This window comes from Lepisosteus platostomus, unplaced genomic scaffold, assembly GCF_059453375.1.
Source record: "Lepisosteus platostomus isolate fLepPlt1 unplaced genomic scaffold, fLepPlt1.hap1 Scaffold_107_H1, whole genome shotgun sequence".
NCBI lineage: Eukaryota > Metazoa > Chordata > Actinopteri > Semionotiformes > Lepisosteidae > Lepisosteus > Lepisosteus platostomus.
The window spans coordinates 82,501-107,169 of record NW_028291488.1 but is presented as its reverse complement, the minus strand read 5'-3'; the positions used below and the strand labels follow the sequence as shown (position 1 = coordinate 107,169).

General features: G+C 46.4%; 10 non-coding genes and 1 pseudogene across 10 annotated transcripts; 4 read left to right on the top strand and 7 right to left on the bottom strand.

Annotated features, from left to right (window-relative positions):
• Positions 1–2,986: 2,986 nt before the first annotated feature.
• Positions 2,987–3,060, bottom strand: trnat-agu (transfer RNA threonine (anticodon AGU)). Its single transcript has one exon. It is a non-coding gene; the product is annotated as a tRNA-Thr (tRNA).
• Positions 3,061–5,151: 2,091 nt separating this feature from the next.
• Positions 5,152–5,223, bottom strand: trnae-uuc (transfer RNA glutamic acid (anticodon UUC)). Its single transcript has one exon. It is a non-coding gene; the product is annotated as a tRNA-Glu (tRNA).
• Positions 5,224–6,070: 847 nt separating this feature from the next.
• On the bottom strand, positions 6,071–6,143 carry trnav-aac (transfer RNA valine (anticodon AAC)). Its single transcript has one exon. It is a non-coding gene; the product is annotated as a tRNA-Val (tRNA).
• Positions 6,144–7,506: 1,363 nt separating this feature from the next.
• trnas-aga (transfer RNA serine (anticodon AGA)) lies at positions 7,507–7,588 on the top strand. Its single transcript has one exon. It is a non-coding gene; the product is annotated as a tRNA-Ser (tRNA).
• Positions 7,589–8,429: 841 nt separating this feature from the next.
• On the top strand, positions 8,430–8,503 carry trnai-aau (transfer RNA isoleucine (anticodon AAU)). The gene has a single exon. It is a non-coding gene; the product is annotated as a tRNA-Ile (tRNA).
• Positions 8,504–9,217: 714 nt separating this feature from the next.
• Positions 9,218–9,299, bottom strand: trnas-gcu (transfer RNA serine (anticodon GCU)). The gene has a single exon. It is a non-coding gene; the product is annotated as a tRNA-Ser (tRNA).
• Positions 9,300–10,905: 1,606 nt separating this feature from the next.
• Positions 10,906–10,978, top strand: trnar-acg (transfer RNA arginine (anticodon ACG)). The gene has a single exon. It is a non-coding gene; the product is annotated as a tRNA-Arg (tRNA).
• A 1,168-nt stretch (positions 10,979–12,146) lies between these two features.
• LOC148637733 (U1 spliceosomal RNA) lies at positions 12,147–12,287 on the bottom strand (annotated as a pseudogene).
• A 4,080-nt stretch (positions 12,288–16,367) lies between these two features.
• On the bottom strand, positions 16,368–16,486 carry LOC148637732 (5S ribosomal RNA). Its single transcript, XR_015931258.1, has one exon. It is a non-coding gene; the product is annotated as a 5S ribosomal RNA (ribosomal RNA).
• A 1,282-nt stretch (positions 16,487–17,768) lies between these two features.
• LOC148637731 (U4 spliceosomal RNA) lies at positions 17,769–17,910 on the top strand. Its single transcript, XR_015931260.1, has one exon. It is a non-coding gene; the product is annotated as a U4 spliceosomal RNA (small nuclear RNA).
• Positions 17,911–23,353: 5,443 nt separating this feature from the next.
• On the bottom strand, positions 23,354–23,424 carry trnag-gcc (transfer RNA glycine (anticodon GCC)). The gene has a single exon. It is a non-coding gene; the product is annotated as a tRNA-Gly (tRNA).
• Positions 23,425–24,669: the final 1,245 nt, after the last annotated feature.

Sequence of the window (24,669 nt, the reverse complement as noted above, 5' to 3'; positions counted from 1 at the left end):
ATTTCATTCTAGACGAATTGTAGACCACATTTAGACGTATAAGGTATGCGTTTAATAGACGTATATTATACGTCTTTTGCCCACTGGGTGGGCTCCAGATGCACATGGAAGCAATCAAGTGTTTCATCCGAGCTGTTTCAAAGACTGCCCAAGAGCTTTCCTTTCACAGAGGCGCAACGATTAATGATGGGGGTGCACCCTTCAATGCGCCTTACGACTCTAGGGAGTGATTGAGACGATTCGTAGCGTGTGCTCATTTCTCTCTATTCCCCGTGTTGCAGTGGTAGGATGACGTAAATTACTGCTTCGACACGTAACGGCATTATAATCACGTGCAGGAGCTGAGGGCTTTAGTTTTGTTTCGTTTTCCATGACGTTCGTAAGCGCGCAAATCAAAGGCAAGTCCTGCGTCTAACACGAACGTAAATGCTTTTGAAAGTGCAGTGTGGTGCAGCTTGTAAAATCCTTGTCCACATTTGTGGTTTGTTGATGTTTGTTCTGTCTGCCAAAGTTCCATTTTGACATCCGGACGGGGGGACTTTATCATTTGAACGTGAAGCCAGCCTTAAACCCTCTGAGGTGTGTCTGTCTGCCGGCACGTATCTTGTGAAAGGTATTTTTTTTTAACGGAGAGCAACTTTAAAAAGGTATCCGCAGCCACCTCGCAGTCCGTGTTTGATTATAGGAGGAATGCGGCGGCGGCGAGCTCGCATTTGTCGTGCTCGAGTGTTTAAGGCGATGGGATCGAAATGCGTTGGGGACTCCCCGCGCAGGTTCGAAACCTGCCGACTCCGGCGTCTGCCGCATGTCGCCTTGTGCCTGCGCGGCAGAGGCGAAGTGCCGCTTCTCCTTTCCTGGTACTATAACAACGCGAAATCGCTTGGACCTGCTGCCATGGACATCAATTCTTCAGATAACCACACACTTTTCCTTCGCACCTCTGGTGCTCTGCTTATGCCTTTGAAAACCTAATGAATAAAGCTGAAAGAACCGACACGATATGTAGGTGCTGGTAAAGCACGCATTAAAGAACTGTTAACAGCAAGGGTTTCAGTGGGTTAACTGAGGAGAAGGCGTGATCGCTAATTGTTGACTTTTTATTTGGTGTTAGAAACACTCTTACTGTGCATGACGTGCAACAAATGTAGCCACAGAAATTGCATCACGCTTTCATGTATGCTATTGCAAACACCAACGTTGCCTAGATAGAAAACCGAAATAGCCGTGGGTTTGCTTGCTGGTCTGAAGGATCTCTCTTCGAATCTCTATCATTTGTCAATGGAAGTAAAAGGCGCTGCAATCTGATACGTTCAGAATCAAACCCGCAGCTGTTGTTCGACTTTATTTCTTGACTAATTACAACTGAGTGTCGCATGAGCAGTTACATAAACTTGTCTGGTATATTTGAACACAAATGCCGTTCTTCAATTAAAACTAACAGTACATTGTCAGGGACATTCAGTTCTATACAAACAAGAGACAGACAAGAGAATATTTCTACCGTTCATGTGGACTACGTGTTGACTTACTGATCGGAATAATTGAAAGGTTCGGGCTCATAGCCGATGCAGTGCGTGCTAATTAGAACAGCAACGCTGAGCTCTCAGCACCGTACTGAGCCCAGGTGTTTTTCTAAAGCTGTCAGGTGCAGTTCATTTACATGAAGGAAATCTCTTACTGGGTACGATTACAATGCAGTAAGTAGCACAGACTACTTAGGGAGCAGCCCGATGTGTTTAAAAATGACCCGAGCCAGGTAAGAGTCAAACCTACAATCTCCTGATTCGTAATCAGACGCCTTATCCATTGCGCCACTGGACCTGGTGTAACACTGCAGGACTGTAACCCAGTGAGCTCAGCCCTGCAACTAGTAAAATATTACCCCCGGTCCATTCTTTTCCAAAAGTGAGAAACACCTGTTTTCTACATGTTGTCTGTTTTAAAACCATATCTCTTTAAACCAAACCAAAGAGTTTGTCTTTTGCACTGCTATTCTGATTCATTTCGATTTCAAAGAAAAAAAAAACATTACCTTCCAAAGCATCATAAAATTGTCCCTTCTTCCAGACTCTACTTCTCTCTTGTAGTAGTACAGCAGACCTTTCCAGGTGAGCAGATCACAGAGTCCGAAATGAGCTTCCTCAATCAAGCAAAGTACCTGAACATGACTCTGTCATCATAAAAGCGCCCCTGTAATAAAGAAATTAAATCCGAAATCAAGAGGGCAGTTGCCTACTGAAATACAAGAAGTCATCAATTTTAACCTAGCAACACATTAAAGGCTGCATCTATACAAGTACGATTCTAGAAATGCTCACCAGATTACGTTTTAAGAAGGAACTGTGCCTCAGGTTCCGCCGAGATCTTAACTCGGATGGCAGGATTCAGAGTCCGGAGTGCGGACTGATGGCGCACGGAGGGTCCATATACTGTGGATCCCTCAGTGATCTTCCGCGTATTCAAACCACCAGCGTGTGACTCCCCTGTCCCCGTGACCTCATTGCTCTGCTCTCTCCTCTGTGCAGCCGAGCCCGACTCACGGTAAAGTGAAAAAAAATATGCCCTCAACGTGAGATTTAGTCTGGAGCGAGGATAGATGTTACCTTTTTATCATTGAACAGGATGTATGTGATGTGGCGACTAGGTTCAATTTTGTATCCTCTTTAAAAGATTAAGGACTGGGGTGAGCGTGATTTACCAGCTAAGAACCCGACGTGCGCACCGTTTAAGCTGCATAGACTCGGTCGTTTAACTCTTCTCCATTAGTAGGGTTAAGGTTAAAGAAAAAAACATTGCTGACTTCTTTTTTTTTTGCCAGCCGCTAGCGCTGATTAGCAAGGTTTGTATTTCATGTTTTGCAAGTTGCATCCATTTTAAGAAAAACAAGTCGCGTTAAAGACAGGAAATGAATACTTGCATTTAATTAAGTCTAGCCGTAGGCGGTTGTCCATAATGACCAGTACTGTTCAAGAAGACAGAACAAAGAAGGCACCGCTGGGATTCGAACCCAGGATCTCCTGTTTACTAGACAGGCGCTTTAACCAACTAAGCCACAGTGCCCCGGGAGTGTTGTCCTTTTGCAGCCACTTGGACACACCTTTAGAAAAACATTTTGTTAGGCATTCTGCCTCAGCCTAAACACCTATAGCTTGCAAAGCGCATGCTATTAGACAGGCACCTCTGCAAGACCTTAAGAGTCTCTTAAACTAGTGATAGTAAGGTGTTCCCAATGGGTGATGTTCGGCTTTCAAATCATCTCATCCGTGGAAGCGCCGAGATGCAGCTGTTTAAGGCTTAGAAGCAGCTGACTGTTTCACTACCTAGCTGATCACTGTCAGTCAGGGAGCTTAGAGGTGAAAAGCCTGTCTGAGAGACAATTCGCCATCGATCAGTTCAATATGTTCCGTACCAGCTCGGCGCACCCGAGATCATCTTGGTAGCCGTGTAGCTCAGATGAGTGAGAGCTTGTGTGTATTTACCACCGTGATTGGATGCCGGCCCTTCTCAGGTCACAGTAAACCTTCTGCTCAAAAAAAGTGAGGTAAAACCTCACTCTGCACAGTAAAACCTAAAAAAGTGAGGTTTTATTTAATCTCTGACCAAGGGAAACGTTTCATTTTTTCAAAGAAATGTTTGTTAAAAAATAAAGTCATAGCTCCATGGGATTCAATCATAGACCGTGTGACATGGAAGTCAGGAACCTAACCCACTAAAGCACTACAGAAACATTATCGACAGACAATGTACAGCGTGTACTATTCTTGTGTTGCGGTACATGAATATAATTATATCGTTATTAATTTCTAATTTATAACTTTATTAACTTTATAAATTAACTTTATAAATTTATTAACGTTATTAATTAATTTCACGACGCACAGACAGAGCGTGGGGAGCCGCCGCCTGCAAACACAGCTCCAGGCAGGACTCCGCTCTGCAGGAGCCGCAGAGCAGAGGAGATGGGGGCAGCTTAGCTCCTGTGCAGAGACCTGAGCTGCTGTTGCTGCGGACGCTGTCTTTTCTGCACTCGGGGTAGGAGTGAATGTTGAGTTGCCCTTAGAAATGAAGCAGAGCACTTCAACGGCACGGGTGTGTGTGTGTGCGCCCTGGTGATTCTGGGAGACAGATCGAACCTGGGCTAAAAGAGAGGAGGCTTAGCCCTCTTCCATTTACTAGTTCAAAGTTGTACAACCCATTTGTATCTGCTAGGCGGCGCAGTCGTCGTGCACAAAGAACGCTTTGAAAAGCGTCAAAGGCAAGTCATTCTGAGTTGGTTGTTTGTGTTTTCCGTTCAGACGCGAAATGCTGAAATGATCTCTCGGCTCCTCGGTTGTCATTTCTGCTCCGTAAAGGAATCACAGCACGCGTCGGCTTCCAGCACGGTGGGTCGGGACACGATGCCGGGGGGTCGGAGAGAGCGATGTCTTCCTCATTAGTATAGGACCTGTCACCTGTCCCCACCTGTCACGCGGGAGACAGGGGTACATCAGGACGCGCATTGAAGTGAAAGCAGGATGCGCTGCGACATGCACTGTGCAGATCCCGCCACACTAAGAGGTGAGTGGGTCTGTTCGATAACAGCGCTAGGCGAATCCCCAATCCCCTTTTGTGCGTGGCGACAAAAGAAGTCTGAAGTCCGTTTCCACCCGGGGACCTTTCGCGTGTGAGGCGAACGTGATAACCACTACACTACGGAAACAGTGGTCAGATGTGCCCAGCGGCCCAGTGCTGAGCTTCGCCAATGCGATTCAGCGGCTTCCAGTGCCTTTATTGGTGTGCGCTGATGGACCGTGCTCTCTCTCCAGAGTCCAGCACGCCTGTCATGGACGGAGCAGGAAAGGCGGCGCCACATTCTACAGCCCTCTCCACGCAATCGACGAAATCGGGCTACTGAAGTGGAGAAAATCGCCTCTCCAGAAAGTGCAAATATCATCTTGGAGAGTATAAATCCTATTGCCAAAGGTCAGCCCTGTCTACCAGAGTAACCCTCCCACCTCCTGCAGCGATGGTCAGCTCGTCTCACACGCGAGAAGTTTCGGCTGGAAACAAGCGCCCCCTCTTCTCGCACGTTTTGCACGTTCGAGTAGTTTTAATGCGGCTCCTTCGTACACGGTGCTGATCTTTTGGAAAGCAGGAGGCAAAATTAACACGTTCTCATACCGGGAGTCGAACCCGGGCCGCCTGGGTGAAAGCCAGGAATCCTAACCGCTAGACCATATGGGAGCACGCAACCCTGCTGTTCCGGGCATCATGCAAGCAAACCACAGAAATATTAGAAAACACGCAAGAGAGTTGTCACTCAGAGTGTCGAAGGGTCGATGTATACTGGGGCTCAGTTGAAATGCAACGTCAGGACTTTTCCGAATTATGTCACACGAAGAGAGCACAGCCTTTTCCGCCCTGCCACGTGTGTATCGGTAACTCGCCGTGATCGTATAGTGGTCAGTACTTTGCGTTGTGGCCGCAACAACCCCAGTTCGAATCCGGGTCACGGCAGAATAGGGGCGTCTGCTTTTACTACTTGCACGAATGAAGGCAAAAAAAAGCCAATCGATGTGAACGAACGGCGCTTTACAGAGGAGTACTGCCTGACTGGATCGTTGATGAACGACAGAGGCCACTCTGACCTCTTCTCGGGTTTCTTCAATTACTTACTAAGGATCTTCTTCACATTCGCCCATGCAGGGGAAGCCAGTTACACCAAAGCAAACGCAGGAAAGTGCAATTCAAGCAGAGACCAGGAGGGACTTGTTTACACCGAGAGTGGTCGGAGAATGGAACAATGCGCCCAGCCCTGTTGGTGGAGCCGATTCTTGATGAGATCTTGGGCTCACTAAGAAGCCCCCGCTGGATGCTAATCTTTCTGCTGTTCTTGCAGGTCCTGCGCTGCTTTTGAGCCGACAAGGCTCGTCCTGGTCTGTCGGCACAACCCAATTGCAAATGATCGGCTCCGTGTACAGACGGAACGTGCGTTTGGTACAAGACTGCATGAAGGCACCGGAAATACATTGGGAACAAATGACCGGTCGCTCAATACCTCTGTGAAGTACAGGAGCATGCAGAACGAGGCTGTTTCCGCCCGGTCTCGAACCGGGGACCTTTCGCGTGTTAGGCGAACGTGATAGCCGCTACACTACGGAAACCTGCAGGGACAGCTGCTGGTGTCTCGCTTGCGTTTCCGGCTGAGAAAGGGAAGCGTCACTTTAGGCAGGGGGCGCTGGAGAGAGGAACAAAGGGCGCGATGAAACAAAATACCGAAACCCTGGATCTTTAGATCTTCAGTCTAACGCTCTCCCAACTGAGCTATTTCGGCGGTGGACAGAGCGCACAGCCACCTGCTCCAGCCTTCCTGTGTTGCGGCATGAGCGCACCAAGAGGAGCGGGAGAGTGTTGCAGGAACGTCACTCAGAAGGAAAGCCACCCAGCTGCGCCCTCTGAGCTCTGTCCAGCGCATCTTCCTCGCATGGACTCCTGCCTGCGACGGGCAGGAAAAAATTAGCAAGAACAGAACAACACCCCATGGGTGTCTCATGACCACACCTTAGGTTGTGACACGTGCAGGTGTGAGGGGTTGCCGGGCTACTTTGGAGCAGAGCTTGGGCGGAGGGGGGGCGGGAAAGCAGACAAAGAGGTGACACCTCAAGGTCTGCACGATCACAGCTCTCCGCCGCCCCAGGCTTCCGCTCGATAAGCTGCTGGACACACCCGCCCCTCCTCACACAGACCGTGGAAAAGCCCCCGAGTGGGAGGGCTCTCTCTTCCTCCCAGGAGCTCTTGGACACGACGCACAGACAGGGTGCGGGGAGCTGCCGCCTGCAAACACGGCTCCAGGCAGGACTCCGCTCCGCAGGAGCCGCAGAGCAGAGCAGAGGAGATGGGGGCAGCTTAGCTCCTGTGCAGAGACCTGAGCTGCTGCTGCTGCAGACGCTGTCTTTTCTGCACTCGGGGTAGGAGTGAATGTTGAGTTGCCCTTAGAAATGAAGCAGAGCACTTCAACGGCACAGGTGTGTGTGTGTGCGTGCGCCCTGGTGATTCTGGGAGACAGATCGAACCTGGGCTAAAAGAGAGGAGGCTTAGCCCTCTTCCATTTGCTACTTCAAAGTTGTACAACCCATTTGTATCTGCTAGGCGGCGCAGTCGTCGTGCACAAAGAACGCTTTGAAAAGCGTCCAAAGCAAGTCATTCCGAGTTGGTCGTTTGTGTTTTCCACTAATGTAAGAGCTATTTCAAGTGCGACGTGGTGCGGCTTTTCAAATGCTTGTGGGCATTTCTCTGTTGTTGATTCTTTTTTTGTCTGTAACAAAGTGGCATTTTCATGTCCGGACGGGGAGACTTTATCATTCCGACATGAAGCCACCCTTAAGTCCTCTGAGGCGTGTCTGTCTGCAAGGCTTGTATTTTGGAAATGTTTTTTTGAAACGGAAAACGACTTTGAAATAGGCTTCCGCCGGCGTCTCGCGATCCAGGTAAGATTGTAGCAAGAACGCAGCGGCTGTGGGGCTTGCTGTAGTCGTGGCCGAGTGGTTAAGGCGATGGCCTAGAAATCCATTGGGGTCTCCCCGCGCAGGTTCGAATCCTGCCGACTACGTTATCTGCCTCCAGTCGGTGTGTTTCGGCGCAAGCAAAGAAGTGCGCCTCTTTGCTGTTCCTGGTGGTTTTAAAACGCCCAATCGCTTGTACCCGCTGCCTTGGAAATAAGTTCTTCAGCATCCGCGAATGGCATTTTGCAGCTGGAAGCAGATGTCGATGCACTTTGCACAGAGCACCAAAAAAGCGTCTTTTTTGAAGGCCCAGGCACTGAGCATTGGTGGTTCAGTGGTAGCATTCTCGCCTGCCATGCGGGAGGCTCGGGTTCGATTCCTGGCCAATGCAGTGGCTTTTGCAGCGAGCGGCTCCATCACTTGCATCCCCTTGCAACTCGCAACTGAAAACCCACTGAAGCTAAGCAGGTGTGAGCCAGGTCAGTACCCGAATAAGGGTGAGCTACAGGGAAAAACAAAGCTTCCAGCTGGAAGCGGTGTTAATGGTGCCGGCGGGGGGGCGCTCACCCTGAGGTCCGTGCAGGTCCCAATGCCCCAGTATAGTGACGGAGTTGCTGTGTTGTAAAAGGGCGCTGTCTTTTGGATGAGATGTAAAACCGAGGTCACAGCGTTCTGTGGTCATTCAAAATGACCACCAAAACCTTTGACAAAAGCTCTTGGTAATTGATGGTCTTCAATAATGCTTCTCCTTTAGGTACATTTTAAATCAGCTGAAAAATGCTGTGAAATGGGGGGGCACTTCAGGCCAGTGTAGGATTTGGGTTACAAGAACCATGAAACTGCACGAGAAAGCCCGTACACTGAATTACACGGCTTTCTATTCAAAGGAGGACAAAAGAAATTCCCTGAGTTTGATTTTTTGCAGCACAGAGAGGAGCACTGTCGTGAGGCTGGTTAGCTCAGTTGGTTAGAGTGTGGTGCTAATAACGCCAAGGTCGCGGGTTCGAGCCCCGTACGGGCCAGGTCCTTTTCTCCTCTCTTACCAAAGCTGTTAGGTTCCTTTCCGTGGTGAGAGGGGTTGTCATGCAACGCTGCCACATAGTGCCGACAGACAAGAGTGTTGCGTGAGAAGAGAAAAGTGTTTGAAGATTTAAGAGTGTCTTAGGTGGAGCCAAAATCAAGTGTCACAAATGCAAGTGGTTGGATTTCCAATGTTTAATATGGTAAATCCTTAAGTTTCTTGGCGGTATCCTTTACAGTCCTCTGTTCGGTCGACAAGGGACTGAAGGGGGCAGCTTTCCTCACACATACAGTGCAATGTACTGTAGTGTTCCCCTTCATTGAATTCGCAGTTCTGCATCAGACCTCTAACTCGTTTCCTTAGCTTGGATTTAAGCCACGAAGCAGGCTTCTACTGTATAAGGAATCACAAACTATTTGAGAGGCCACCATCCCAGGGGGAACTGACAAAGTCTATCCCTAAACACCTAGCGCGGTCTCTCGAGAGACTGTCAAAAATCGCTTTCTCCGTTTGCGTTGCAAGTAAGTGAAAACGCGGTCTCAACCCAGAGCCACTTGGCAGCAGCGACACGTAAATACCGTTACTGTTACTGCTCGATACCGACGTTAGCCTACTATACCATGTTCAGCCACCGCTAGAAAATGCACGGCTCTAGAACCGGAGCAAACGACAGGAGGGCCAACACCGAACGGGCACACGTGTCAGACATGGAGCGCGACGAGAATGGGATTCGAACCCATGCGTGCAGAGCACAATGGATTAGCAGTCCATCGCCTTAACCACTCGGCCACCTCGTTGAGGGATCTGCGCTGTCCGGACATGGGTTGGCGCGCTCCAGATGATCTTTTTCTTTTTTTTCCCCCGTACTCGAGGGTCATTTTCCTGTTCCACATGCGATTTCAACATTTTCCTTGGGAGATGTCAAGCCAGCAAGCCACTGCTGTGGTTCAGTGGCCAGTGTGGAGTTCAGTGGCCCTGTTGTACACAGAAAGCACATTGAGCTCCTTGGACATGAAAAGTTCCAGATAAAAGCCATTTGTCACCCTTTCTCTTGGTGTTGATGTTGCTATTATATGTAAAGGTGGCAACTTGCTCAGCGAGCAGGCGGAGCACACACCGAATGCAGATGTGTCTGAGTGGTGTGTCCAAGTGGCTGTCAAAGGACAGCTCTCCTGGGGCGCCGTGGCTTAGTTGCTTAAGGTGCCTGTCTAGTAAACAGGAGACCCTGGCTCCGAATCCCAGCGGTGCCTTTTTTGTTCTGTCTTCTCGAACAGAACTGGTCATTATGGACAACCGCCTACGGCTAGACTTAATTAAATGCAAGCATTCATTTCCTGTCTTGAACAACTTGTTTTTCTTATAATGGATGCAACTTGCAAAACATGAAATACAAACCTTGCTAATCAGCACTCGTGGCTGGCAAAAAAAAAAAAGAAGTCAGCAATGTTTTTTTCTTTAACCTTAACCCTTCTAATGGAGAAGAGTTAAACGACCGAGTCTATGCAGCTTAAACGGTGCGCACGTCGGGTTCTTAGCTGAAAGGGTGGTAAATCACGCTCACCCCAGTCCTTAATCTTTTAAAGAGGATACAAAATTGAACCTAGTCGCCACATCACATACATCCTGTTCAACGATAAAAAGGTAACGTCTATCCTCACTCCAGAGTCAATCTCACGTTGAGGGCATATTTTTTTCCACTTTACCATGAGTCGGGCTCGGCTGCACAGAGGCGAGAGCAGAGCAATGAGGTCACGGGGACAGGGGAGTCACACGCTGGCTGTTTGAACACGCGGAAGATCACTGAGGGATCCACAGTATGTGGACCCTCCGTGCGCCATCAGTCCGCACTCCGGACTCTGAATCCTGCCATCCGAGTTAAGATCTCGGCGGAACCTGAGGCGCAGTTCCTTCTTAAAACGTAATCTGGTGAGCATTTCTAGAATCGTACTTGTATAGATGCAGCCTTTAATGTGTTGCTAGGTTAAAATTGATGACTTCTTGAACTTCAGTAGGCAACTGCCCTCTTGATTTCGGATTTAATTTCTTTATTACAGGGGCACTTTTATGAAGACAGAGTCATGTTCAGGTACTTTGCTTGATGGAGGAAGCTCATTTCGGACTCTGTGACCTGCTCACCTGGAAAGGTCTGCTGTACTACTACAAGAGAGAAGTAGAGTCTGGAAGAAGGGACAATTTTATGATGCTTTGGAAGATAATGTTTTTTTTTTCTTTGAAATCGAAATGAATCAGAATATCAGTGCAAAAGACAGAAGATATGGTTTTAAAACAGACAAAATGTAGAAAACAGGTGTTTCTCACTTTTGGTAAAGAATGGACCGGGGGTAATAGTTTACTAGTTGCAGTGCTGATCTCACTGGGTTACAGTCCTGCAGTGTCACACCGGGGCCAGTGGCGCAATGGATAACGCGTCTGACTACGGATCAGGAGATTGCAGGTTCAACTCCTGCCTGGCTCGGGTCGTTTTTAAACGCATCGGGCTACTCCCTAAGTAGTCTGTGCTACTTACTGCATTGTAATCGTACCCAGTAAGAGATTTCCTTCATGTAAATGAACTGCACCTGACAGCTTTAGAAAAACACCTGGGCTCAGTACGGTGCTGAGAGCTCAGCGTTGCTGTTCTAATTAGCACGCACTGCATCGGCTATGAGCCCGAACTTTTCAATTATTTCGATCAGTAAGTCAACACGTAGTCCACATGAACGGTAGAAATATTCTCTTGTCTGTCTCTTGTTTGTATAGAACTGAATGTCCCTGACAATGTACTGTTAGTTTTAATTGAAGAACGGCACTTGTGTTCAAATATACCAGACAAGTTTATGTAACTGCTCATGCGACACTCAGTTGTAATTAGTCAAGAAATAAAGTCGAACAACAGCTGCGGGTTTGATTCTGAACGTATGAGATTGCAGCGCCTTTTACTTCCATTGACAAATGACAGAGATTCGAAGAGAGATCCTTCAGACCAGCAAGCAAACCCACGGCTATTTCGGTTTTCTATCTAGGCAACGTTGGTGTCTGCAATAGCATACGTTGGTGCCGTAGGCTTTGGGAGGAAAACCTGCAGGATGGAAAGGTGATCTATAGCCTCATCTCTAGAGATGTTTTGTTGCTGTGGCATGTGTGTGACCCATATTAAAAAAAAAATATCGAAGCTGCCTCTAAATCTGCAAATGAAGATGAGTCGATATACCACTTGTTTTTCGTATAACTAGACATATATTCATTTGTTACTGATTTCATTCATTGAGCACGGGTACAATAGAGGTACAGCAATTCACTGTTTGACATGTCTGGTACAGAACCTACAGAACCTAGCAATTAAAAAAAGGGGTGAAACTGTCTTTAGACTCAGCATACAGTACCGAGGCCACCCATGACCAAATAAAGGCTAACCTCGATAATCAGCCTAAAGAACGCAGACTACAGCAAAACGACTGACTTTGAAAAGGGAATGAACGTCCGGAAGGAGTAGTGGAACTAGCTTGAGATGCTTCTCCGGACCCCTAACTAAAAGCCACCGAGAACCAGCAGCGGCGTCGACTCCTTTCGAACCGGGATCCTTCCGCAGCCACGCAGTTCGTGGTGTCCTAACCCTCCCGTATCTGATTTTGGACCATGCACATCAGGGGAGAGCACGAACGCAGTCCCCCACTACCAGAAATTATGCAGTCGAGATTCCCACATTTGGGGAATTCGCAGGGGTCAGCACAGCCGGAGTGCAACGGCCGAGCCTCGCCCTGGGTGAACCGATTCGATTTCGATTTTTAAGAACTTTATTTTCTTTTCACAAAAAAATACAGGACATCACAAATCAGAAAGCTTTACATTAATATACATACTTAAAACAGTATATATGATCACATCTCATTACATTTTGACACGGTAACAGTTACATAGCAACAATTTTCTTTTTTTCTGGTGCAAATCACATTCTTTACTTAAACATGATAATGTTTTTCACAGTTTCTTGAGATATTGACCTATGCTCTCTATTTCCCACAGATTTTCTGCTTCCTCCCTCCCTTCTCTCCACAGATCTCTGAGGTAATAGTTCTCTTGGGTGATGAACAGGGCCAGGCTACCTGCTGCCTTGACTGGGACCTCGATGCCTTTGAACAGCCCCATGTTCCTCACTCTCCACAGGGCGTCTTTCCCACTGTTCACCACGGCCCAGATCCTGTCAAACACGTCGGGAGGAAGTTTGACAGGAGAGATGCCGTATATGACGAAAGCAGCGGTCAGGGTAAATTGGGGCAAGAGAGCCTGCAACCAATCTTCAAACTGTGCCCAGAAGGCCTTAGCAAAAAAACAGGACCACAGGAGATGGGTCACAGTCTCCTCCTCGCCGCAGCCCACCCTAACGCAGCGAGGGCTGGGGGTGAGGCCCCTACGGTACAAGAAAGTTCGTACCGGTAAGCACTGGTGGAAGACACTCCAGGCTAAATCTCTGTTAATGTTGCACAGAAATTTAGAGGATGTGTGTCTCCACACCTTCCTTGTTTGGGCTGATGTTAAAATGCCCACAGGGGTCTGCCTATTGTTCTGGGGTGCAACGAAATCTTCCAGTTTTTGGACGCTGACATCTCGGAGGGGAATATGGCCAATTGGGTGAGATCTTAGAAAACTTTTAACTGTCCCATAAATTGCAGGGCATGTGTCAGAGAGTGGGACGTCCAGCTTGGGTCTGACACCCCACACTCTGAACTCCTCCCTACCTACCCAGAGCCTGGAAAAATAAGTCCAGGTACGCGCTGCAGGTGCTGTTGCAAAGCCTCTCAGCACAGAGGCCAGGAAAATGCACAGCAGCTTCGTAGCAATATCTGGGACAGACTTCCCCCCTGAGGGTAGCGGCCTGTACATTATTTCCCTTCTGAGTCTTTCCTGCTTCCCACCCCATAGAAATTGAAACATCAATCTCCTCAGCACCGCTGCAACACGGTGTGGGATTGGGAAGGTAGAAGCCAGAAAATTCAAGACAGGCAAGAGCTCGGCTTTGATGACCAGCACCTTCCCTGTCATGGTGAGGTCTCGGTCCTTCCATTGCATCAGTTTTTTGTTTAAGATTGGCAATTTGTTCTGCCAATTTACTGTTCCCATCTCTTCTCCAAAATACACCCCCAGGACCTTAATTCTCTTCTCTTGCAGCCTGAGATCATGTCCTTCTTTTGGCTCCCTCCAGTTCTGATAAAAAATCTCACTCTTAGATTTGTTAATTTTTGCGGATGAAGCCAAAGAGAAACGATCACAGCACTGCAGAGCTCTGCTAATTGAGGCATTGTCAGAGAGGAGCAGGGTGACGTCATCCATGTATAGAGATGTCTTTACCTCTCCTCCCCCACTTCCAGGCACTGGTATCCGATTAATGGCCTGATCCTGGCGCAAGGCACAGGCTAAGGGCTCCATAGCCAAAACGAATAACAAGGGGGATAATGGGCAGGCCTGCCTCACCTCTGAACAGACTTCAAAGGGGCGTGATCTATTGCCATTAACCATTACTCTGCTGTTGCTACCTGTGTACAGCAGGTTAATCCACTTTCTCATGATGGGGCCAAAATTCATGTGCTCAAGTACCGATGTTAAGTACTGCCGGTTTAGGCGGTCAAAGGCCTTTTCTAGGTCTACACCTAAAATGCACAGAGGGAGGGAGCGATCCTCTGAGTACAGACAAACATCCCTCAACAAGGCCAGGTTGTCGCTCATCAGGCGTCCTGCTATCCCACAAGTCTGTTCTTTCCCTACCAGTGAGGCCACTACATTTTGTAGGCGCAGGATCTTAGTGTCCACGCCTAAGAGGCTGAGGGGTCTCCAGTTCTTTATGTCATTCTTTGCTCCTTTCTTAAACAAGAGAGAGATAGTGCCTTCTCTTAAGGAGTCAGGCAGCAATTCTGTCTTATAGCTTTCCTCGAATAGGAGCAGTAGCGGATCCTGAAGCAGATCCCAAAAGGTGCAATAAAATTCTTTAGGGAGCCCGTCAGCAACCGGAGTTTTCCCCTTCTGTAAGCTCTCCATAGCCTGTCTCAGCTCTTCTACTGTCAAATCCCTCTCAAGTACTTCCCTATCTTCTTCACTCAAAACGTTTTCTAGCTTTGAGGTAAAAAAATGAATTTCTTCATCCTTTACCTCTGTAGAGCTGTACAGTCTTGAGTAGAAGGCCTCGGTGCAGGAGAGGATAGCACTCGGCTCTGTTCTCTCTCGTCCCTCCTCATCAACTACACTTTCCATGACAGACTTGGAGCCTACCACTTTCCTGAAAAAGAAGCGAGTACACTTCTCATTTTCTTCCAAGAACTGCACTCTGCTTCTTAACAGCACTCCTCGACTACTTTCTTCGGCTATGCTCCGGATGTCCTTTTTTAAAAGGGTGATATCCTCGAGCACATCGAAGCCACTGTGCAGCATCGTGTAGAGACGCTGCAGCTGCCTCTGTTTCCTGGCTAGCACTCCTCTCCGTCTGGCAGCAGCCTTCCTTCCCTCAGCCATGAAAAAGGCCTTTGTCCTCACCTTCACCTCCTCCCACCACTCTCCTACTGACCCGTACAGACACTGCAAGGACAGCCACTGTGATAGTTTCTCCTTGTAGCGGGATACAACCCCCTCGTTCTCTAGCAGCTTTGTGTTGAGTTTCCAGAGGCCTGGGCCAAAGACAGTCCCGCCCTGGAGTTCCACTCTACACCCTAAAGCCTGATGATCTGAGAAGAAGACAGGCTGAAGAGTGACCCCAACAACTTTCACTCTCTCTGAGACAAAGCAATAGTCAATTCTGGAGCTGCTATTCCTCCCTGACCATGTATATCCTGCTGTTGTGGGATATATACATCTATATGTGTCTGAGAGTTTAAAGTCTTGAACTAAGTTTTGCAGGGCCAGTGAGCTGGAATCCAATTTTATCGGAGAGCTAGACTGCCTGTCTGTGTGCTCTAAGATACAATTAAAATCCCCTCCCACTATCACGTCTGTGCTACTTAACAATAGGGGAGAGAGTGCCTTGAGTAGCTCCACCCTTCCTCCCACATCAGTAGGACAATACACATTGATTAGTGGAGGGGTTCCAGCTGTCCCCATCGCCATGCTCTCCTTCCTCCTCGCTCGGGGAGAAAACAGAGTCATTTTTGCACTCCGGCTGTGCTGACCCCTGTGAATTCCCCAAATGTGGGAATCTCGACTGCATAATTTCTGGTAGTGGGGGACTGGGTTCGCGCTCTCCCCTGATGTGCTTGGTCCAAAATCAGATACGGGAGGGTTAGGACACCACGAGCTGCGTGGCTGCGGAAGGATCCCGGTTCGACAGGAGTGGACGCCGCTGCTGGTTCTCGCTGGCTTTTAGTTAGGGGTCCGGAGAAGCATCTCAAGCTAGTTCCACTACTCCTTCCGGACGTTCATTCCCTTTTCAAAGTCAGTCGTTTTGCTGTAGTCTGCGTTCTTTAGGCTGATTATCGAGGTTAGCCTTTATTTGGTCATGGGGGGCCTCGGTACTGTATGCTGAGTCTAAAGACAGTTTCACCCGTTTTCTGATTGCTGGGTTCTGTACCAGTGCAGACATGTCAAACAGTGAATGGCTGTACCTCTATTGTATCCATGCTCAATGAATGAAATTGGTAACAAATGAATATATGTCTAGTTATACGAAAAACGAGTGGTTTATCGACTCATCTTCATTTGCAGATTTAGAGGCAGCTTCGATATTCGTTTTACAGACGGGTTTTTTTTTTTGAATATGGGTCACACACATGCCACAGCAACAAAACATCTCTAGAGATGAGGCTATAGATCACCTTTCCATCCTGCAGGTTTTCCTCCCAAAGCCTACGGCACCAACGGCGACCCCTGCTGGCCGGGAGAGCAAAAGCTTACAGCACCTGGTATTCCCAGGCAGTCTCCCATCCAAGTACTAACCAGGCCCGACGCTGCTTAGCTTCCGAGATCAGACGAGATCGGGCATGTTCAGGGTGGTGTGGCCGTAAGCGAAACCTCTGGCGCCTGACTCGCTACTTGAAGCTGTGTGTGGCGGGGGTTCCGTGCCCCCCGAGCGGGACTGAAGGATCGTTCGTGTGCAACTCTTTGGAAAGGAGCTGCTTTCCAAATCGCATTGCGTGCCTGGATGTTGGCGAATGCGCTCCCTTGTGTTGGCTCGTCCTGCACTGGAGGAGGACAAACAATCTGCACGGAGGAGCACCAGGCAAGTCTTCAGTGCACAGCACTCTGGAAACATTTCGGGGCTGTCGCGTGTTTATTTCAGCACGTAAAGCGCACCGGTCCAACACGTCGGCCGGGCGCACGGCGCCTCTGCCCCTGCAGCTGCTTCACTTTTCCCTTTAGTTGCCATCGATTTTTTTGTAGTGCTATACATATACGATTGAGGTATCTTAGAGTTCTCCTTCGAAGACCCAGCACTCTCTTTTCTTTTCCCAGTGTTACTCATATCGGACTTTTTAAACCTAAAAAAAAATCGTTTTTTTTTTCTTTCAATTATAACTGAAGTTTAAACAACTAGTGTTAAGTCCTTATTTTTCTGTAGTCAAAAAAAGCAAAAATTAACATTCAGGTCATGAAAAACTCAAAAAAACTCCCCAACCACTAAACTTTACCTCCCACCTGAGCGCCATCTTGAACGCCCCTACCACCAGAGAATGCTCACGATTTCGGAAGCTGTCTCCGGGACGTGCTGATTCCACACATCCTGAATAAATCATGATATTGTTAGTTGTTGTAGCTAGACGTTCAAATGAGTTTCATGGCCAGATGGACTGTTTCCTCCAGCGGTATAATATTGCAGTGAGACAGCACGATGCCTGCAAGACTATGTCACGCTAAACGCCACAGATTGTGTTTGTCCGTTCGTGTCAGTCGTCCCGCAGCCACGGGAAGTGGGACACAAACATGCTGCAATGCTTTCAGGACGTTAGGATTTGTTTGTGCAACATCCGAGAAGAGTTCTTGTGGCTTGAATGTGAACTGTACGTGCCCGCCCCCTTTCCTCTGTAGTGCATGAGTTCCTCCCGGCATGCCCTTCGTCATTGTTCTGTCATCTTGTATTTAAAGGGTTGTATTTCTGCTGCTGAAAATAAGCAACGGTTTTCTCACAACGCCCTTTGTTCCCAACGGAGCCCTTGTCTGTCATGAAATTCTTCAAAACCTCAAGCTAGAAGAAGAAGAAGACGACAAATATGAAGCGTTATAGCAACGACATGCCATGAGACGATCGATAACGATTTCCATAGGATCCCCGCGGTTGCCTGGCAACCGTCAGCTTTGCGCAGTGGCAGTATCGTAGCCTGTGAGGTTTAGCCGAGGCGCGATTATTGCTAGTTGAAAACTTTTCCCAATACCCCGCTTCCGCCGGTTTGCAATACAATCGGCGAAAGCAATTTTTGACAGTCTCGTCAGAGACTGAGCAAGGTGTTTAAAGACAGATTTGGTCACGGTGATATCATGGTAGAAAGAAACGAGCTTGTTACGTGTCAACAGAAACGCTCTTTAGCTCTTTCAGCTTTATGCAGAGAACAGCGTCTGTCGAGATTACTTTTGTGTCAGCGCGAAACGCCGTGTGCTGTCAGTATGATTTCATATTGCTCGTAGCGGCGTCTGGCTTTTGTCTGTCAAACGTTAGGTTGCGCTTCTTCATGCTGCATCGTCGGCATGAGTGGAGCATTTTAAACGTCTGTACTTACTGCGCCCCATAAGAAATCGTTTGTCCCCATTCAAAAGAGATTGTGCGATGTCTTGCAGCGTTCGCAAAGCAAACCTTTGACAGTTTGAAAAGAGGAATTTATTCTGCTTCCTGTGCGTGCAGTAGTTACAAAGTTGAACGTCTTTACACGATCTGCTGCAGTTTTCAGTGGGTGGGCTTTGTCAAATGGCTTGGAAAAACGCACTGTGTTTCGGCTCGGGAAACATCATGAGCAGTGTCCTGCATGTTTTCTGTGTATAGCTGTCTTTTAACGCATACAGAATTCATTCGAAATCATTGATTTCTCCAATTAACAAGGGTCCCTTTTTGAACCTGCCAGAAGCATTCTTTCAATGTAACAGATTTACTCCGGGGAAGGGCAGCATGACATTGAGAGTAGCTCAAGCTTTCAGCACCTTTATCTGACTGCATGTATGCAGACACTGCTCAGAATCCCCTGTAAGATTCTCCTTCAATTCCGTTTTGCAGTGCTTTAGCTCTTTCAAAAGGCTTCGCTTTGCTAGTCACAATCCAAGGCTCATGACAGCATTTGAAAACATTCGCAACTGCGTTGGCCGGGAATCGAACCTGGGTTAACTGCTTTGAAGGCAGCTATGCGCAACACTGGCTCGCTCCAGAATAAATCTCACGTCGAGGGCATATTTTTTTCCATTTTACCGTGAGTCGGGCTCAGCTGCACAGAGGAGAGAGCAGAGCAAAGAGGTCACGGGGACAGGGGAGTCACACGCTAACGGTTTGAATACGCGGAAGATCACTGAGGGATCCACAGTATATGGACCCTCCGTGCGCCATCAGTCCGCACTCCGGACTCTGAATCCTGCCATCCGAGTTAAGATCTCGGCGGAACCTGAGGCGCAGTTCCTTCTTAAAACGTAATCTGGTGAGCATTTCTAGAATCGTACTTGTATAGATGCAGCCTTTAATGTGTTGCTAGGTTAAAATTGATGACTTCTTGTATTTCAGTAGGCAACTGCCCTCTTGATTTCGGATTTAATTTCTTTATTACAGGGGCGCTTTTATGAAGACAGAGTCATGTTCAGGTACTTTGCTTGATGGAGGAAGCTCATTTCGGACTCTGTGATCTGCTCACCTGGAAAGGTCTGCTATACTACTACAAGAGAGAAGTAGAGTCTGGAAGAAGGGACAATTTTATGATGCTTTGGAAGATAATGTTTTTTTTTTCTTATACTGAAAATGAAAGGTAGTTGTTTCTATATGGACTCAGTCTTTGGAATTTGTATATATATATTTCAGTGATCCCTCAGCCATTCCTTCTGTATTGTAATTCAATTTCTCTTTTAAAATTCCTTCCCCACTTCTAGGACCTGCAGTTGCTGAACTCCACAATGGCTTCTATTGGAAAGTCTGTGACTGAGACCAAGTGTTCACTTTTTTATGAAACCATTATTTATTTAGGAGCAATGAGCAATTCTTATATAAATGCAATAAAATCATTATGCTCAAACTATGAGAGAGAAAATTAAGGATAATTTAAGAAATCAGTCTTAGCTTGTTTCTATACACAGATGGTATTATTTATTTTCAAAGGAAACCCGCGAGGATTCCCCTGGTGTGCAAGATGTGCCTGAATACTCTTGATCAGCTTCCTGCTCACTTGAAGAGGGTGTGTATGAAGCACGCCACGGCAGAAAACATCAGGATGGCCTCTCAACAGGCGAGGGAGGACATGATGAATCACCTGAAGAACGGGGTCATCGTGGATTACCACAGAATAGAGATCGTGTCTGGTGAGGCAAACAGGATAGTGGTTGTAAGACTGCTAGAGTCCTTGGGCCTTTTTGTACATGGGAAGCCTGAAGACACATTGGCAAGGTGAGATATTTTTAATCTGTAAGGCTTCTGTAGTTTCTTTTTGAAATCATTGTTACAACATATTATGTAAAAGCATGTTGAAAAGAATCTACCTGCATTCCAGCGGCCCTGAGCAAGAGGCCGCAGTCCAGGAGGAAGAGATGCCAGAGGCTGCTCTAGAAACTGAAACAGAAGCGGATAAGGAAGGGGAAGATGTGAGCTCTGAAGAACTCTATCAGCAGTAAGACTTTTTATTTTTCAGATGTATCTATTTTTTACTAAAATTCTAATTTGTCTTATAGGTATAAAATGTTTAAACCGGTGTTTTATATCCTTACAGGCCCTGAGTAGTTAAAAAGTATCAGCAGGCCGGAAGAGAGTGGCCCAAGCTGGACTCTATAGAAAGCACTCCCTGGATGCTCCTCTCCTGATTGGATTCAAACAGTACCTTACCAAGGATCTGGGAGTGGCAAATTATTCTCAGGAGGTATTTATTTTTTAAAGGCATTTAAAATTAAGCAATGGTATCTTCATTGTAAATGTTTTTATTTCTTAGCTTAAAATTCACCCATGTGAAATGATGTCAGCCATAAACATCATGACTCTATATTTCCTACCTGAATCTATTCTACTTAAATTATTACATTATACACAATTTGAGTTCATTTTAAAAAGTAAAAGGTAATGAAAGGAATGCATTTTCATAAGAAAGATAATACCGATATGCATGTGATAATCTTCCTTATATCATGTAGTGCATCATTTGGACACTTTGTGGGCTTCAAATACAAAGAAAATCATGTTCTATGGTACAAGATAAATACAAAACTTAAGCTTTTATTTTAATTAGATTTCTTTATAAAGCATAAGCAATCATTTATTACATCGCTTCTTGAATTAAATCTTTTGACAAGAGGTAAGACTTCTGTTACATTTAAACCCATGTTTAGCTGTGTTTTTTAGATTTAACTGAACCAATTTCTGTGTGTGATAATGTCCTTGAATTCTGACAACATCACACTAAATTACATGATATAAAACAGCTAATGTTTCTAGAGATAAAGTTTCTGAGATGCTTCTAATTACTTTTTCTTACCAGGGACAGTTTAATTCACCTTGTACAGTACTGTAAGACCAAGATACTTTTTTTAAAAGTTATTTAACATTTTATAGAACTTTGTCTACTATGGCAACATGATGTGCTTGGTGAAACTTGGAAAAATACTGCTTGGCCACTTATCTTAAGATAAAGATAGGATAAAGGTTTATCTTTTGCACCTACCTGACCCCCAGGGAAGGCCAATGCTTTCTAAGTTGATGGTTCCCTACAGTAGACTGTACTTTAATTTCAAAGGTAATGTATATTGACCCAAATCAGTTTTGGAATCCAATCTACTGACGAGATGGAGCACATCCTTTTTTCAGGATTTTAGCATCATACGTTTGGTATATTTAGTCCCTAATGCTGAAAGAAATGATCATAGAACATTTGGACACTTTGTGGGCTTGAAATACAAAGCAAATCATGTTCTATGGTACAAGATAAATACAAAACTTAAGCTTTTATTTTAATTAGATTTGTTTATAAAGCATAAGCAATCATTTATTACATTAATATATGTAAAAATAACATTTTAGCATCATACGTTTAGTATATTTAGTCCCTAATGCTGAAAGAAATGAGCATAGAACATGACATCTAACCTTACCTGCGGTGTTTTTAATCCCTATTGCTCAATGCACGGTGAAAGCATTCCATACATGTGTCTGACAATGAGGAATGGGCCCCTGAGACAGTCATTTGCCTGTTTCACAAATGATCGTATTTTACTAGAGATTCTGTTTGGGATTCAGATGTGCATTCGGACAGCAATCCCTTTCAAGAAATGATATGTTCTGGATGAGGTCAAAGGTGCTGGAACACTGTATCTAGGATGTGTTTGCAGAGACTGTGTGTCTCCTGCTTCAACGCAGTGATAAACAGATGTGCTCCTTTAATTTATTGGTACATGCCCAGGGCAGTAAGCAGTCTGAGGATTTATTTCCAGATGGCATAGAGCAGTGAAGCAGTGAAGTAGTGCAAAACACTGGATCATTATATTATTAGAATCTATTCTACTTAAATTATTACATTATACTCAATTTGAGTTCATTTTAAAAAGTAAAAGGTAATGAAAGGAATGCATTTTCATAAGAAAGATAATACCGATATGCATGTGATAATCTTCCTTATATCATGTAGTGCGTCATTTGGACACTTTGTGGGCTTGAAATACAAAGAAAATCATGTTCTATGGTACAAGATAAATACAAAACTTAAGCTTTTATTTTAATTAGATTTGTTTCTAAAGCATAAGCAATCATTTATTACATTAATATATGTGAAAATAACATTTTAGCATCATATGTTTAGTATATTTAGTCCCTAATGCCGAAAGAAATGATCATTTGTTTAACATGCACGGGTCTGTCTCAAAGGATGCAGTACTCCTGAAGGGTCTCAAACCCTACATTTCGGATGCCTAGCTGTATCCCTCACATGTGGCACCTCAGAATGACTTCTAACCTTACCTGTGGTGTATTCAGTCCCTATTGCTCAATGCACGGTGTACATACTGCATACATGTGTCTTGAGAATGAGGAATGGGCCCCTGAGACAGTCATTTGCCTGTTTCACAAACAGGGACCTGGATCTAGACCTGGCCCGTACAGGGCTCAAACCCGCGACCTTGGCGTTATTAGCACCACACTCTAACCAACTGAGCTAACCAGCCTCACGACAGTGCTCCTCTCTGTGCTGCAAAAAATCAAACTCAGGGAATTTCTTTTGTCCTCCTTTGAATAGAAAGCCGTGTAATCAGTGTACGGGCTTTCTCGTGCAGTTTCATGGTTCTTGTAACCCAAATCCTACACTGGCCTGAAGTGCCCCCCCATTTCACAGCATTTTTCAGCTGATTTAAAATGTACCTAAAGGAGAAGCATTATTGAAGACCATCAATTACCAAGAGCTTTTGTCAAAGGTTTTGGTGGTCATTTTGAATGACCACAGAGCGCTGTGACCTCGGTTTTACATCTCATCCAAAAGACAGCGCCCTTTTACAACACAGCATCTCCGTTACTATACTGGGGCATTGGGACCCGCACAGACCTCAGGGTGAGCGCCCCCCCGCCGGCACCATTAACACCGCTTCCAGCTGGAAGCTTTGTTTTTCCCTGTAGCTCATCCTCATCCAGGTACTGACCTGGCTCACACCTGCTTAGCTTCAGTGGGTTTTCAGTTGCGAGTTGCAAGGGGATGCAAGTGATGGAGCCGCTCGCTGCAAAAGCCACTGCATTGGCCGGGAATCGAACCCGAGCCTCCCGCGTGGCAGGCGAGAATTCTACCACTGAACCACCAATGCTCAGTGCCTGGGCCTTCAAAAAAGATGCTTTTTTGGTGCTCTGTGCAAAACGCGTCGACATCTGCTTCCAGCTGCAAAATGCCATTTGCGGACGCTGAAGAACTTATTTCTAAGGCAGCGGGTACAAGCGATTGGGCGTTTTAAAACCACCAGGAACAGCAAAGAGGCGCGCTTCTTTGCTTGTGCCGAAACACCAACTGAAAGCGGACAACGTAGTCGGCAGGATTGGAACCTGTGCGGGGAAACCCCAATGGATTTCTAGTCCATTGCCTTAACCACTCAGCCACGACTACAGCAAGCCCCACTGCCGCTGCGTTCTTGCTACAATCTTACCTGGATCGCGAGGCGCCGGCGGAAGCCTATTTCAAAGTCGTTCTCCGTTTCAAAAAAACATTTCCAAAATACAAGCCTTGCAGACAGACACGCCTCAGAGGACTTAAGGGTGGCTTCATGTCGGAATGATAAAGTCTCCCCGTCCGGACATGAAAATGCCACTTTGTTACACACAAAAAAAGAATCAACAACAGAGAAATGCCCACAAGCATTTGAAAAGCCGCACCACGTCGCACTTGAAATAGCTCTTACATTAGTGGTAGACGCAGGAATCGCCTTTTTATTTACGCACTTACCAACGCGATGGAAAGCAAAACAAAGCAAAGCAGAGCAAAACAAAACGAACAAACGAAAACCTTGGGTATAACGCCGTTACGTGCCCAAGCGGTATTGTACATCATCTTAGCACTGCACCCCGGGGCGTACGGTATATGGGAACGAGCACACGCCACGAATCGTCTCGAATCACTCCCTACAGCTGTAAGGCGCCTTGAAGCGTGCACCCCCAACATTCTTCTTTGCGCATGTGTGAAAGGTAAACTGTTGAACAGACTCTGAACCAGCTCTAAGGAAACTAATCCGATTAGACGTTACTTTGACTCATCTTTTTACGCTCAGTGCTGGATTGCTCAAACTCCAGCTAGGGTTAGGGTTAGCATTCCCACGCTACTTAGACACTTTGTTTACGCTCAGTGCTGGATTTTGGGAACTTCAGGATGAGTGGGAATTTTCTCCTATCTGTCAATTCTGTTTTGTTTTGGAGACTCTTGGCTGCCTATGTTGTACAGTGCAGCGTGAAGGAAACATTTTCCAAAACTGTGTCAGCTCAAAAGTTGTAAGAAAACCTCTCCAGCTGCTTTAACTCTCTTCATTTTTGTCATTTAATGTGACACTCGATGTATAACTGGAGCC